Source organism: Carcharhinus amblyrhynchos, chromosome 3 (assembly GCF_965287045.1).
Source record: "Carcharhinus amblyrhynchos chromosome 3, sCarAmb.v2.hapA, whole genome shotgun sequence".
NCBI lineage: Eukaryota > Metazoa > Chordata > Chondrichthyes > Carcharhiniformes > Carcharhinidae > Carcharhinus > Carcharhinus amblyrhynchos.
In genome coordinates, this window is record NC_137326.1 from 57,846,709 (window position 1) to 57,864,332 (window position 17,624).

Consider the following 17,624-nt stretch of genomic DNA (forward strand, 5'->3'; position numbering starts at 1 on the left):
CCTCCCTTAAACCTGAATGCCTTTATCTATCAAAAATCTGTCTAACTCTGCCTTGGATAAATTCAACAACTTTCTGAGAGAAAAAATTCCTCTCATCTCAGTCTTAGATTGTAGACCTCTTATTCTTAAACACTGTCTCCAGGTTCCAATCTCACCCACAGGTGGAAAATCCTCCCCGTTTCGACTTTATCAAAACCCCCTGGATCTTATGCTTCAGTAGGATCCCTCTCATTCTTCTAAACTCCAAAGTAAGCTCAACCTGTTCAAACCTTTCTTCATAAGTTTCTCATTCAAGTAAACAGTTTCTAATGCAATTATATCTTTTTTTCAAATAAGGAGACCAAAAACTGTACACGGTACTCCTGGTGTGGTCTGACCAAGGCCATTATACAGCTACAGTAAAACTTCCCTACTTTTAAATTCCATTCCTATTGCAATAAGCACCAACATTTCATTTGCCACCCAACCTCTTACTGTATCTGCAAACTTACATCTTGTGATTCATGTCAGGACAGTCAGATCGCTCTGAATTTCTACTCTTCCCTTCTTTATCCACCTTGAATGTTACTTCCTCAAAAAACTCTAATAAATTAAACATGACTTCCCTTTCTCAAAATGATCTGCCTGATTAAATTATGATTTTCTAAGTATCCTGCTATAACTTCCTTAATAATGGATTCAAGACCAGTAGTGACACCCACATCCTATGAATGAATAAAAAAATTGTTGAGGGATGAAGATAATGTGACCAGTGCAAAAAGAAGGATGCTAATTCCTTTCAAAATGAGGCCACTGTCCCCAAAATGCACTTGCAGTATCTCAGCAACCCTGAAACAAACGGGTTTTGTGGGAAAGAGTGACTTCTTTTAAATTCAGGTATCCCTGCCCTTTACCCTTACCCTTTACTTATTTGGCATCAGTGTCCCCATACCTGGTGCTCACTCTTGCATAAGCCTGCCCAGTGTCTCTTCCCCACTCCCCACTCAATTCTGCTGGATAAAGAATTGGTGGGAGGAGGATAAAACATGGTAACAGCAGCCCTTTATAGACTGCTGGCACCCAACAACATGTTTCTGGTGCTTGAGACAAGTCTAGTAAATCATGCTCCAAATTTGGGCTGTTTGCTCATCCAGAAACAAGGAGTAGCAGAATAGATTTCTAATCCTGAAGACTAGCTTGCTGTGCACTATTTTAGTTTCTCTCACTGCCTCCTTCTTTGCCCTTTGTAGACTGACTGATTCTCAAGATCTCTGATCCATCCAGGAATAGCTGTGGCAAAGTGTTACTCTCTAGAATCTATACTATGCTAGAAAGAAAAAGGAGGACTGATATTTACATTTTCACAACTTTAAGGCGTTTCAAAGCCCCTAACAACCAATTAAGTACTTTTTGAAATGTAGTCACTGTTGTGATATAGGAAACAGGGCAGCTATTTTACACACAGGAATGGAAAATGACCAGCCTGTTTTTCTGTGCTGTTGATTGAAGAATTGGCCAGAAACAGAGAGAAAACCTTTTCCTTCCAATAGTGCCAAGGGATTGATTATTCCACCTGAGAGGGGTCTGAATTTAACTTCTCATCCAAAAGATAAGTCAGAATATTTACTGAAACAGGTGTGGCAATATGAAATTCAGACCCTTCAACCAATTCTCAAATATAGAACATTCAGCAAATATGCAGAAACATCAGTCGGGAGCTTCAGTTGTTGAGGGAAGTGGATTTCTAAGGGATTTATACAGTGTTGCCAAAAGTTCAGCGCATCCTGTGATCAGAGGATCTGGGAGGCAGGTTGGTGGGTCCGTGACTGTGCAGTCTGTTGAGGGTGACAGAGTTGGAAGGTGAAGGCGGATGAGCAGTTTGCCTAGAATCAACTAACAGACAGCAAGCTGGACTCTGTTACATGGACTGCTCCCTTACCACAGCTGTCACCTCTGACTGCTCCTACCATGCTTCAGTGATGATGCCCTCACTTTATGCACTAAGTTCTTCTGTTGCTGCAGGTCACACACTATCCAGACTTGGAAATATATCGCTGGTACTGGGTCAAAATCCTGGAACATCCCTTCTAACATCACTGAGTGTTTCTCAGTGGTTCAAGAAGGCAACTCAGCACTGCTTTCACAAGGGTAATTAGGCATGGGCAATAAATACTGGCTTTGCTAACGATGCGCACATTCTGGGAATGAATACTGTCACCGTGGCTGCCACCACCTCTTGTAAGTCCTGCTATGTTCCAGTGAAAATGTCCAATGATAACCTGTGCACTGACCTAATGCTGCTGCACATCCACTTTGCAAATATCAAACAGGGATTGGGGGGGAGGAACCCCCACAGATTCCACCTCGTCACCTCATTGCTTCTCATCTTTAACACCAAACTGGCCCAACACACCACCCAAAATAATGTCATCAAAACACACCAACCCCAAAACCCCATTGACCCCGACACTCCGACCCCGACGCTCCGACCCCCACACTCCGACCCCGACGCTCCGACCCCGACGCTCCGACCCCGACGCTCCGACCCCGACGCTCCGACCCCGACGCTCCGACCCCGACGCTCCGACCCCGGCGCTCCGACCCCGGCGCTCCGACCCCGACGCTCCGACCCCGACGCTCCGACCCCGACGCTCCGACCCCCACGCTCCGACCCCCACGCTCCGACCCCGACGCTCCGACCCCCACGCTCCGACCCCGACACTCCGACCCCGACACTCCGACCCCGACACTCCGACCCCCACACTCCGACCCCGACACTCCGACCCCGGCACTCCGACCCCGACACTCCGACCCCCACACTCCGACCCCGACACTCCGACCCCGACACTCCGACCCCGACACACTGACCCCGGCACTCCGACCCCGACACTCCGACCCCGACACTCCGACCCCCACACTCCGACCCCGACACTCCGACCCCCACACTCCGACCCCGACTCTCCGACCCCGACGCTCCGACCCCGACACTCCGACCCCCACACTCCGACCCCGACGCTCCGACCCCGACGCTCCGACCCCCACACTCCGACCCCGACGCTCCGACCCCGACGCTCCGACCCCGACACTCCGACCCCCACACTCCGACCCCGACGCTCCGACCCCGACGCTCCGACCCCGACACTCCGACCCCGACACTCCGACCCCCACACTCCGACCCCGACACTCCGACCCCGACACTCCGACCCCGACACTCCGACCCCGACACACTGACCCCGGCACTCCGACCCCGACACTCCGACCCCCACACTCCGACCCCGACACTCCGACCCCCACACTCCGACCCCGACACTCCGACCCCGACGCTCCGACCCCCACACTCCGACCCTGACACTCCGACCCCGACACTCTGACCCCGACACACTGACCCCGGCACTCCGACCCCGACACTCCGACCCCCACGCTCCGACCCCGACGCTCCGACCCCCACACTCCGACCCCGACACTCCGACCCCGACACTCCAACCCCGGCACTCCGACCCCGGCACTCCGACCCCGACACTCCAACCCCGACACTCCGAGCCTCCGACCCCCACACTCCGACCCCTACACTCCGACCCCGACGCTCCGACCCCGACGCTCCGACCCCGACGCTCCGACCCCGACGCTCCGACCCCCACACTCCGACCCCGACACTCCGACTCCGACACTCCGACCCCCACACTCCGACCCCGACACTCCGACTCCGACACTCCGACCCCGACGCTCCGACCCCGACACTCCGACTCCGACACTCCGAGCCTCCGACCCCCACACTCCGACCCCCACACTCCGACCCCGACACTCCGACCCCGACACTCCGACCCCCACACTCCGACCCCGACACTCCGACCCCGACACTCCGACCCCCACACTCCGACCCCGGCACTCCGACCCCGACGCTACGACCCTGACGCTCCGACCCCGACGCTCCGACTCCGAGCCTCCGACCCCCACACTCCGACCCCCACACTCCGACCCCGACACTCCGACCCCGACACTCCGACCCCGACACTCCGACCCCGACACACCGACCCCCACACTCCGACCCCGACACTCCGACCCCCACACTCCGACCCCGACACTCCGACCCCGACACTCCGACCCCGACACTCCGACCCCGGCACTCCGACCCCGGCACTCCGACCCCGGCACTCCGACCCCGACACTCCGACCCCGACACTCCGACCCCGACACTCCGACCCCCACACTCCGACCCCCACACTCCGACCCCCACACTCCGACCCCGACACTCCGACCCCGACACTCCGACCCCGACACTCCGACCCCGACACTCCGACCCCGACACTCCGACCCCCACACTCCGACCCCGACACTCCGACCCCGACACTCCGACCCCGACACTCCGACCCCGACACTCCGACCCCCACACTCCGACCCCCACACTCCGACCCCCACACTCCGACCCCCACACTCCGACCCCGACACTCCGACCCCGACACTCCGACCCCGGCACTCCGACCCCGACACTCCGACCCCCACGCTCCGACCCCGACACTCCGACCCCGACACTCTGACTCCGACACTCCGAGCCTCCGACCCCCACACTCCGACCCCCACACTCTGACTCCCACACTCCGACCCCGACACTCCGACTCCGACACTCCGAGCCTCCGACCCCCACACTCCGACCCCCACACTCTGACCCCCACACTCCGACCCCGACACTCCGACCCCGACACTCCGACCCCGACACTCCGACCCCGACACTCCGACCCCCACACTCCGACCCCGACACTCCGACCCCCACACTCCGACCCCGACACTCCGACCCCGACACTCCGACCCCCACACTCCGACCCCGACACTCCGACCCCGACACTCCGACCCCGACACTCCGACCCCCACACTCCGACCCCGGCACTCCGACCCTGACGCTACGACCCTGACGCTCCGACCCCGACGCTCCGACTCCGAGCCTCCGACCCCCACACTCCGACCCCCACACTCCGACCCCGACACTCCGACCCCGACACTCCGACCCCGACACTCCGACCCCCACACTCCGACCCCGACACTCCGACCCCGACACTCCGACCCCGACACTCCGACCCCGGCACTCCGACCCCGGCACTCCGACCCCGGCACTCCGACCCCGGCACTCCGACCCCGACACTCCGACCCCGACACTCCGACCCCCACACTCCGACCCCCACACTCCGACCCCGACACTCCGACCCCGACACTCCGACCCCGACACTCCGACCCCGACACTCCGACCCCCACACTCCGACCCCCACACTCCGACCCCGACACTCCGACCCCGACACTCCGACCCCGACACTCCGACCCCGACACTCCGACCCCGACACTCCGACCCCGACACTCCGACCCCCACACTCCGACCCCGACACTCCGACCCCCACACTCCGACCCCCACACTCCGACCCCGACACTCCGACCCCGACACTCCGACCCCGACACTCCGACCCCCACACTCCGACCCCCACACTCCGACCCCCACACTCCGACCCCCACACTCCGACCCCCACACTCCGACCCCGACACTCCGACCCCCACACTCCGACCCCGACACTCCGACCCCGACACTCCGACCCCGACACTCCGACCCCCACACTCCGACCCCCACACTCCGACCCCCACACTCCGACCCCCACGCTCCGACCCCGACGCTCCGACCCCCACGCTCCGACCCCCACGCTCCGACCCCCACGCTCCGACCCCGACGCTCCGACCCCGACGCTCCGACCCCGACAGTCCGACCCCGACACTCCGACCCCCACACTCCGACCCCGACACTCCGACTCCGACACTCCGACTCCGACACTCCGACCCCGACACTCCGACCCCCACACTCCGACCCCCACACTCCGACCCCCACACTCCGACCCCCACACTCCGACCCCCACACTCCGACCCCGACACTCCGACCCCGACACTCCGACCCCGACACTCCGACCCCGACACTCCGACCCCCACACTCCGACCCCGACACTCCGACTCCGACACTCCGAGCCTCCGACCCCCACACTCCGACCCCCACACTCTGACCCCCACACTCCGACCCCGACACTCTGACTCCCACACTCCGACCCCGACACTCCGACTCCGACACTCCGAGCCTCCGACCCCCACACTCCGACCCCCACACTCTGACCCCCACACTCCGACCCCGACACTCCGACCCCGACACTCCGACCCCGACACTCCGACCCCGACACTCCGACCCCGACACTCCGACCCCGACACTCCGACCCCCACACTCCGACCCCGACACTCCGACCCCGACACTCCGACCCCCACACTCCGACCCCGACACTCCGACCCCGACACTCCGACCCCGACGCTGCGACCCCGACGCTCCGACCCCGACGCCCCGACCCCGGCGCTCTGACCCCGGCGCCCCGACCCCGACGCTCCGACCCCGACACTCCGACCCCGACGCTCCGACCCCGACGCTCTGACCCCGGCGCCCCGACCCCGACGCTCCGACCCCGACACTCCGACCCCGACGCTCCGACCCCGACGCTCCGACCCCGACGCTCCGACCCCGACACTTTGACAGTTCACTCCCAGCACCCTGCAAAGCCTGTGAGATCCTCCTCTGCACCTGTCTGTTGGATGCATGTGATATCAGTAATTTTAATTCAGGTCTGAGTGGGGACAATAGAATAACCCACTAGATCTCATACCAGCTGCTTCAGGAGAGTTTCTAGCTCAGCTCAACAGCCTGCACAGTGGGAGTTAAAATTCTTCTTCCTGCCTGAAGAAGCTGGTTGATTTCATTCAGGGGAAAAGCAGCTTAGTCTGGTTATCCTAATGCAGCGTGGATAATAGCAGGCAGAAAGGAGTGTCGCAGTGAGATTTATGTCACTTTAATTGTTTGTAAAGAAACACAAAGGAATCACTCAAGGCTACCCTGGGGACAGCATCCCTTTAAATTTGTTTAGCTTGTGACTTCTTTAAATGCTTTTTCTGGGCCTCTCCCATTATTCACTTCCCCAATTCCCTTTCTATCTTTACCCTTTCCTGGTGGACATTTTTATTTGCTCAGCTGTCCTTCACATCTCCAACATTATCCAAACCTCTTGCTCCTCACTGCAGGGTTTCCTGCTCCTCTCCTGAGGTTTTAGTCCAACCTATTTATTTGAACTCTCCAGAACTCTCCATTCACCTGACGAAGGGGCTAACCCGAACCAGAACTCTCCATTCACCTGACGAAGGGGCTAACCCGAATATCAAATAAATAGGTTGGACTAAAACCTGGTGTTGTCAGACTTTTTACTGTGTTTACGCCAGTCCAACGCCGGCATACCCACATCATGACCTCTCCTGAGGGTCAGGGTGCATTGCTGGATGTCTGCACAAACACCGCTCACTCTCTGCTATCTTCCAGCTATTGGGCCATGTGGGGCATCACAGCTGGGCCTGACCACGGAGGGACCCGACAGCAGAGTGAAGCTGGAAACTGGACTGATCCTTTTGTGTCCTCCTGAGGCAGGGAGGCCAGTTCTCTGATGGTCACTCCTGCTGAGGACAGCTCACTTTTGAGGTTGAACCCGGGGGCTGGGCATAGGTATTGAGGGGGTGGATTTCCGGGCTTATCAACTCCCAGGGCTGCTTTCCCTATGAGATCAACAATCCTTCCGACATCTGCAAAATGTGGGGGGAGCCTCTAATAAATCTACTAGTCTCTCTATAGAGGCCTTGACGTATAGCGGTCTGGATGTTAAGGTCGAGACTGAGAGATTGATAGGCCAAACAGTGGCCTGGTGTCCTGCAGAGAGCAGCTGCTGCCATGAATCAGCTCACTGGAATGTGTCAGCTCAATGCCCTCTGTGCAATGTCTGCTGTGAATAGACCGACTCATAAAAAAATAAAACCACCGTTACAATCGGAAAGTGAATGAGCCCAAAGTGGAAGGCAGTGCGAGATCAAACAATGCTCCTTCCTTTCTTTAACTCACTTCCATCAGTTAAATAAATAAGCAAGCAAAGAGCCAAGGATATTAGTTGGGATAGTCCAATGGAGGGCAGAGAGGGTTACCAACCCTCCAAGATAATCCTGGAGTCTCCAGGAATGGAAGATGAAGCAATCGCAGGATAGAAATGCCAATTGTGCATGTTTTCTTATCTTTAATGTCTGTTTATTAGTTATGAAAACACAGGTGAAAATATTGTGTGAGCGGGTGGAAGATCACCGGTTGAACCCTCCAGGAATAGCATCCATCAGAGTTGGCAACACCAACTGCAGAAAGCAGGTTTTTAAAGGCAGCGGATCATTGCTGCGCTCAGCTGCTGTTCACCTTCACAGGAAGACTGAGCCAATGAGAGTGATCTGTGTCGAACAGGGGGAGTTCACATCCCATGGATCTAGGATCGATTCCTCCAGCTTCTGGTGTGGGCACCCATTCAGAAAGGGCTGGGAGGAGGGGGGGGTGCATGGGCATATTGAGGAAGCAATGGGGAACAATGTGACACTGTCCATTAGAGTGGAAGATAAAGGAAGAGGAATGTTAGAATCTTATTCAACCTTTATGTGCCAGCTGCTAACTCTGTGGCCACTGTATGTATGTGGCATTATTCTGGAATGACCTTGAGAGGGTCAACAGTGCCAGGTTTTCGCTTTTTGTCCAACTGCGTCCAAACACTCTAGGCTTGTTTAGTTGGCAGGAAGGACACATCCCCTGAGGGAAGAGGACCTTGCCTTGCCCGAGTAGCCTGAAGGAGGATGTGCAGGATGTCACCACTGAACCATACCACTACCTGAGACCTTCCTTATAGAGTTGCTACAAAATCAGAGTCCCTACTGTGCAGAAGGAGGCCATTCTGCCCATCGAGTCTGCACTGACTCTCCAAAAGAGCATCTTACCTAGGCCCTCCCTTCCACACTATTCACATAACCCTGCACATTTACCCCACTAATCTCCCTAACCTTTGGACACCAAGGGGTAATTTATCATGGCCGATCCCCCTAACCTGCACATCTTTGGAATGTGTGAGGAAACCGGAGCTTCCAGTGGAGAACCATGCAGACACGGGGAGAACATGCAAACTCCACATAGACAGTGACCCAAGGCCAGAATCAAACCCAGGTTAGAATCATACTCAACCTTTATGTGACGGCTGCTACCTCTGTGCTCACTGTATGTATGTGGCATACATACAGGTTGACAGTGCCACCATGCCACCCTTCTGCCATGCTGACAAACACCTCGCTGACCTTTTGACCTTCTTCCACTGGTAGGGTTGCACTGCCAGACTCAAAGGAAAAGGTGCGACGCAGCTGTGGAGTTGGTCAGAAGCTGTGGGCAGAAGGCCCGAACCAATGCTGGCCTTTTTAAAGATGGCACTATCACATCTGACTGCACAGCTGGTGATGCAGCCTCTGCCTCAGTCCCTGAATGGAGTGCTGGCACAAAATTCTACTGAGAACAGTGAGCACCAATACTGGTCCTGTCTTCCCCTTTTCGCCAGGTCATGGAAAGTTATGGCCTTGGATTCAAATCCTACTGTAGAGACACCAGTTCCAAATCCAGGCTGACACCCCAGTATTGAGGGGCTGCTACACTGACAAAGGTACCATCCTTGAGTTGAGATATTAACCCAGTGATGGGCAGCCTAGGCTAGTGAGTGGGCCTATGAGTGGCCCTCCTTTAGCTCAGTAGGCCACAAGATTGAAATCAGGCTTATTCACCAACCATGACTCCATCAACAAGATTAAATGTAACATGTAATACACGCCAAATACTTTGTAATGAGCTATAAAAAAACCCCTTCATATATCAATTAATCATTGATATAATTATAGAATTATCATCAACTGCAAATGGTAAAAACAAAATAAATATTTGCACTTTGGATACAGAGGGAGCGCACAGCTCTCATAGTCAATATTGTGAGCAATCAGCATGCACCTCACCTTATTAGCTCTTGCTTTACATGTGTATCACTTCAGGGGTGGACATCAGTGAATGTGGCAATTTTCCACGTGGGGAACAGTGAGCAGAATGTCTGACGGGCCTCATGTGACCCCTGGGCTGCTGGTTATCCACCACTGCATTAAACGAAGGCTCCATCTGCTCTTTAAATATTGCCGTGGCAGTAGTTTGAAGGAAAGTAACTAGTTATCACATTTCCCACATTGCAGCAGTGACCACGTTTCAAAATTACTTAATTGGCTGTAAAATGCTTTGGGATGTCTTGAGATGGTGAAAGGTGCTATATGAATGCAAGTTCTTTCTTTTATGAAAGAGAGAAATCTGTTAACTACCCAGTGTGACGTGCGTTGGGCTGAAGGGAGGATTGAGTTAATGTGGCATTTGGAAATCATCACAGGATAGATTCCAGCCTCTGATTTACAGCCATCCGTGGGTTAATGAATGTGCAGCAGTCCAGCTGAAACCTGTTAGAGTTTATGAGGTTGGTGTTTGATTTTCGGCCGACAAGTTTCCCACAGCCCTGGTGTTATGACTGCCGGAGTTAACAGAACACATTTTCTCGTGGAGGGGTTGAACAACTCAAGGCTGTGTCGTCTCTCATTGCACAGCCCTGCAAACATCTTGACTTGTCAGCACCTGCAGCGTGTCTGTACTGACTGATAACTAGCCTCTATCTGGCTCTTCATCTATGCATGGCTGCTCAGTGCAAAAATTTTCCACAGCCATAACACACCATGATCACTATCAAATTGGTGTGCGTACGTAGCACCCAGGGCTATCTTTCAGGTATTTGAACTTTGGCAGAGTTCACACAAGAGGATCCCAACAGCAGTTGCAAGGTCGATGAATGATAATCAGCTGCTTCTGCATTGCACAAGACAGAAGCTGTTTCGTCAAACTGACAATAAAGCATGCTAACATCATTGTCTCCTCGCTGTTGGTGGGATCTTGCTGTGCACAATTAGGCTGCTGAGCATACAACATAGAACAGTATAGCACAGTCCAGGCCCTTCGGCCCTCCATGTTGTGCCAAGGTTTGTCCGAAACCAAGATCAAGCTATCCCACTCCCTATCATTCTGGTGTCCTATCCAATAACCACTTGAGTCCTAAAGTGTCCGATTCCACTATCACAGCAGGCAGTCTATTCCACACCCCAACAATTCTCTGAGTAAAGAACCTACCTCGGACATCCCTCCTATATCTCCCACCATGAACTTTATAGTTATGAGTCTTCTACATTACAACAGTGACTCTGCCTCAAAGGTATTTCATTGATAGTAAATCGCTTTGAGATCCTGAGGTTGTGAAAGAAAGGTCATAATTTTTTCTGACGTTAAGAACTTCTAGTAAAAGCTTTGGTCATCTAATGGCTGTCTCTTCACCTTCCTGGAGGTCTATGCAATTCCAACATGACTTCCCTGCTGTTGTAATCTATGCCTCAATTGATAAAGGCAAGTTTCCCATATGCCTTTTTCACCATCCTACTAACATGTCCATCCACTTTCAGAGACCTGTGGACAAACGCGCCAAGGTTCCTTTGTTCCACAGAACTAGCTAGTGTCCTACCATTCATTGAGTTCTTTCTTGTCACATTGCTCCTTCCAAAGTGTATCATCTCACACTTTTCAGGGTGAAATTTCATCTGCCACTTATCTACCACTAATCTGCCCATTCTGTCTATATCTTCTTGTAGTCCAAGACACTCTGCCTCACTGTTAACCTGGCCAATCTTTGTGTCATCTGCAACCTTAATAATCCTATCTCCACATAGTAATCAATGTCATTTATATAAATGACAAATAATAGGGGGCCAAACACAGATCCCCGTGGTACGCTACTGGACACTGATTTCCAGTCACTAAAGCAGCCTTCTGTCATCTCCTACAACTGAGTCAATTTTGAATCCACTTTACCAAATTACCCTGTATCCCTTGTGGATTTACCTTTACATCAGGAGGGTCATGTAACCCAATGGGGAATGAGCATGGGGATCTTGGTGCAGAGTGCAGGCTTTTGCAGCCAAAGTAGATCCTAGGGCTGAAAGTTGAAATAACTCCTCAGAGGACAGTGTCCCTTCATTAGATTCCCTTTACTTACAAATTTGTGTCCACTTCTAATATTGCTTCAGGTGCAAAGTCAGAATCCGGAGTGCCAGTCGAACTGACACACTGACAGCCCTCACAATATATGCAGGTGAGACTCCCTGAATGGGCAGTCAACCATTACCTTAATCAGGGAGCTCATAATCCAAGAGGCCAGCCTCATGAGCCTTGCTGAGGTCATTACAGAAGTGTTGATGTCATGAAGGTACTCTGTCTATTTATCTGCTTATAAATAAACTGTAATAGTTTGTTATCTAACTGATGGTTATCGCAATTACCACAGTGAACATCACAAAAGTAATTCTCATTCTGCGCCAAACAGATTGACATTTCCCAGTAAGCACAGCTTGTAGCCCACACTTGACATCTGTGACGTGAATCCCAAAGCACACCATTAAATACCTGACAGATAACAGAACTAAGACGGAACAACTACCAGGGGTGTCTGAGTAGACGGGGGCTCTATTTTGTTGACCTATTAGATGTTGCAAAAGAGTTGGTTGGGTGGATGTAGAGAAAATGTTTTCACCTTTGAAGGTGTTGAAAACTAAGGGTCATAAACATAAGAAAATAATTAATAAATCCAACAAGGAATGTAGGAGGTATTTGTTTAGCTTGAGAGCGTTGGGAATGTGAAGGTCACTATCACACAGAGTAGGGTGAGGTGAAAAGTACAGTTACTGTTATAGAACAGTTACAAAATACAGGAGGAAAAGGATTAAAGGGATGCATTGCTCGAGTGCAATGAAATAGAGTGGGAGGGACCTAAATTGGTGATTGAAGCTCATTTAAAAGGCACCTACTTCTGAAGTGCTGGAGCCTGCAAGGCTGTGGACCAGGTGCTGGAAAACAGGATTAAAATGTGCAGTTAGTTTCCTTTTCTCTTTGACTAGTGCAGACACCATAGTCTGAATGGCTCTCTCTGCACTGTAACATTTCTATGGTGATGTCAATCTTAAACATTAGCACAGACTGATTTGGGCTGAATGGTCTGTCTCTGTGCTGTAGATAACATTACAACAGTGGCTACACTTGAAAAGTACTTGATTATCTGGGAAGCACTTTGGGCACCCTGCGGTCATTAAAGGGGTATACAAATGCAATTCTATCTTTGTTTCTGTGTAACTTGGCCGCCTTGCTCAGAGAGACTAACCACAAAAGTCACATTGGTGAAATGAAGGCCCTGGTTCTCAGATTGGGGCAATGTTAAGAAGACTTTAACTGTTGTTCTCTGTAACCACCATCACATTCCTCATCCTGACCAGCAAAAACTCGTCAGTTTGAAAGAAAGGGTTTATTCTGAAAACAGTTAGTCTGTTGACATCCTGGGACTCTTCAGGCATTTCAGTTATTGTTTTTTGTAGTATATTGGAAAAGCAATGGGATGAATGCCACATTAACAATTACAAGAAGAGTAATTTAGAGGAACAGGTCACAAATAAGAGGACACTGAAGTAAAGCACCAATTTCAATCTCAGGGCAACCCAAAGTTAATAAAGTATTTTTGAAGATCAGTCACTTGCAACATCGGAAACACATCAATTGCTTTGCACACAGCAAGATCCCACAATGTGACCATGGCCAAATCTTTCAGTGATGGCAGTTGTGGGATAGATATTTGCCTGAGCAAAGCCCCCTGCTTTTCTTTGGAGTAGAGCCATGGGGTATTTTACATCCACCAGAAGGGTAGAAAAGACCTGGGTCTAACATTTCTTCTGACCCTCTGGCTATGCAGCACCTCCTCAGAAATGTGCACTAGCCTGAATTTCACAATCAAGATTATGGAGTGTGACTCAAATCCTCACCTTATGACTGTGGCATCAGTGTGGAGCCACTGGTTTATTGTTCCAAAATAAGTCCAATTCCAATGTAGTAGTCTGGTGAGAAATAGGAGCAGGGGTAGCTCATTTGGCCCTACAAGCATGCTGTGCCATTCATTATAGTCATGGCTGATTATCCACCAATACACTGAACCCAACACCACACACCCCATTTCAACCCCCCAAGCTCAGCCCCCATATTCTTTGATCCCTTTCACCCCAAAAAATATATCTAACTATGTTGCTGAGTTATATCATGATATTCCTTTGAAGCTGTGCTAGAGCCTGACAGAACCTTCAGTACTGGAAAAAGAAGAATGTCAGATAGAAGTTCAGAAACATTTCACAAAGAGGCAGGAGAAGCCTCAGGCCTGTTTCTCTCTTTGTGAATGTTGGTCAGCTGTGGGGTTATCGAGCCCTACTACATTCTCACCCCGTTAAGTCATCACTGCTTAGTGCGATCATACTTTGCTTGGTCCACAGTGCCAAACAGTAAAGACAATATTTACACTCCCACCCACCAATATCCAGCACATTCACATGGGTTTTTTAACTGTTCCAGTTCCCCTAGTTTACCCTGGATTCATTGATCTGATATTCAGCCTCTCCCAGAGGATTACAGCACCTTTAGTGTGTAGGGGACATCATCACAATGCTTCACTGTATGGGACAGGATTGATAGGCCTATGGTCTATTCCTGCCCACTATATACACAGACATGCACCCACCCACACACACACACACATATACACACAAACACACACACACACACACACACACACACACAGCACAAGCACAGAGGACAGATGCACATACATATGCACAGACACACACTCAAACACATGCAGACAGAGACATACATGCACACATAAATGCACTTGCTTATTCACACGCACACATGCATGAACAAACACATAAGCATGTAAACACTCGTGCACTCACATGCAAACACAGAAACACACCCTCTGACACACACTCACACAATCTCAAGTTGGAGTAATTGAATAGTGATTAGCATTCAGAAGCCAGTGGCAATGAGGCTCCCCTACCACTGCCCCAGAAAACTTAGCATAAGCTGCACTCCAAACTTGGGATCATCTTGGCGTAGTCAGACCCCATATGAGGCCAAGCAGTGTACAAGCTCATTGAGCCATGGGGCAGGACTAACATTTTTAAATCTTTAATACAGAAGTATGTAATAAATGAATAATGCAGGTTACACCATGTTATCAAACATTTAAAATCTAACAGATTCACTGAGATATTATTGATCAAATATTCTAGAGATTTATATGAAACTTTAATTAATAATTCATGGCTATATTATTCTAGTGTTCTTAAACAATCCTGCCGTACATTCACACTGTAATCTGTAAAGAACAGATTGATAAAACAGCACAGTGCTCTCTGTCAACATAGTGATCCCAGGTTGTGTGCAACAGGAAATGCCCTCCCTTCTCCTCAACCAGTGAGACGGTGGAGCAAAATCAAGGAGAATCACAAACTGGTATCCATCACCTCATTGTGCTGGAGGTACCTTTGCTGCAATATGTCTCCCCTCTGCTCAACAAGGGTCACTCAAAAACAAGGCCTACCAAGCTGACAGAAACATACCAAAAGTGCAGAATTGTCATAGTTTTGTTACTGGCCTGATAATTCAGGGAAATGCAAGTTCAAATTCCATCATGAAAGGTTTCTGTAAGTGGCCATAAAGCTATCAAACTGTTACAAAAATCCAGCTGTTGACCTTTAGAGGAGGAAATCTGCTGTCTTTACCCAGTCTGCTATGAACTCTCTCTTTTCCTTCTCTATGAACGATATGCTTTGTCCATACAGTGTGCAAGAAACAATATTTTTCACTCTATACTAATACATGTGACAATAATAAATCAAATCAAATCAAAGTAATTCCAGTTCCATGTTGATGTGGTTGATTCTGAACTACCCTCTGAAATATTCTAATAAACTACTCAGCTCAGTCCAATCCCCTTCCAAACAGTTCTTGGGGAAGGTCCACCATCATTTTCTCAAGCAGCGACTAAGGATGGACATCAAACCAGCTCTTATCTGCCTATTCAGGTGAAATGTAAAAGATCCCATGGCACTATTTTGAAGAAGACAAGAAGAATTATCCCTGGCAAATATTTAACCTTCAATCGACATCATAAAAAGCAGATTATTTGGAAATTATCACCTTTTTTACTTCAACGCCAGGAGCATTCGGAATAAGATGGGTGAACTGGCAGCATGGGTTTGTACCTGGGACTTCAATGTTGTGGCCATTTTGGAGACATGGATAGAGCAGGGACAGGAATGGTTGTTGCAGGTTTAGATGTTTCAGTCAGATCAGGGAAGTTGGTAAAAGAAGGGGAGGTGTGGCATTGTTAGTCAAGGACAGTATTACGGTGGCAGAAAGGACATTTGATGAGGACTCATCTACTGAGGTAGTATGGGCTGAGATTAGAAACAGGAATGGAGAGATCATCCTGTTGGGAGTTTCTATAGATCTCAGAAAAGTTCCAGAGATATAGAGAAAAGGATTGCAAAGATGATTCTAGATAGGAGCAAAAGTAACAGGGTAGTTGTTATGGGGGATTTTAACTTTACAAATATTGACTGGAAAAGCTATAGTTCAAGTACTTTAGATGGGTCAGTTTTTGTCCAATGTGTGCAGGAGAGTTTCCTGACACAGTGTGCAGATAGGCCAACAAGAGGTGAGACTACATTGGATTTGGTACCAGACCAGGTGTTAGATTCGGAGGAAGGTGAGCACTTTTTGGTGATAGTGACCACAATTCGATTACGTTTACTTTAGCGATGGAAAGGGTTAGGTATATACCGCATGGCAAGAGTTATAGCTGGGGGAAAGGAAATTATGATGCATTTAGGCGAGATTTAGGATGCATAACATAAATCTGCAGGAGATGGGCACAATTGAAATGTGGAGCTTGCACAAGAAACAACTACTGCGTATCCTTGAGAAGTATGTACCTGTCAGACAGAAAGGACGTGGTCGAGCGAGAGAACTGTGGTTTACTAAAGAAGTTGTATTTCTTGTGAAGAGGAAGAAGGAAACTTATATGAAGGTGAGACATGAAGGCTGAGTTCGGGCGCTTGAGAGTTATAAGTTAACCAGGAAGGATATAAAGAGGGAGCTAAGAAGAGCCAGGAGGGGACATGAGAAGTCTTTGGCAGGTAGGATTAAGGAAAACCCTAAAGTTTTCTATAGGTATGTCAGGAATAAAAGAATGACTAGGGTAAGATTAGGGCCAATCAAGGACAGTAGTGGGAAGTTCTGCATGGAGTCCAAAGAGATGGGAGAGGCACTAAATGAATATATTTCGTCAGTATTCACACAGGAAAAAGACAATGTTATTGAAGAGAATACTGAGATACAGGCTATTAGACTAGACGTAATTGAGGTTCATAAAGAGAAAATGTTAGCAATTCTGGAAAGTGTGAAAATAGATAAGTCCCCTGGGTCGGATTGGATTTATCCTAGGATTCTCTGGGAAGTTAGGGATGAGATTGCAGAATCTTTGGCTTTGATCTTTATGTCATCATTGTCTACAGGAATGGTGCCAGAAGACTAGAGGATAGCAAATGTTTTCCCCTTGTTCAAGAAGGCGAGCAGGGACAACCTTGGTAATTATAGACAAATGAGCCTTACTTCTGTTGTGGGCAAAGTTTTGGAAAGAATTATAAGAGGTAGGATTTATAATCATCTAGAAAGGAACAATTTGATTGGGGTAGTCAACACGGTTTTATGAAGGGTAGGTCGTGGCTTACAAACCTTATTGAGT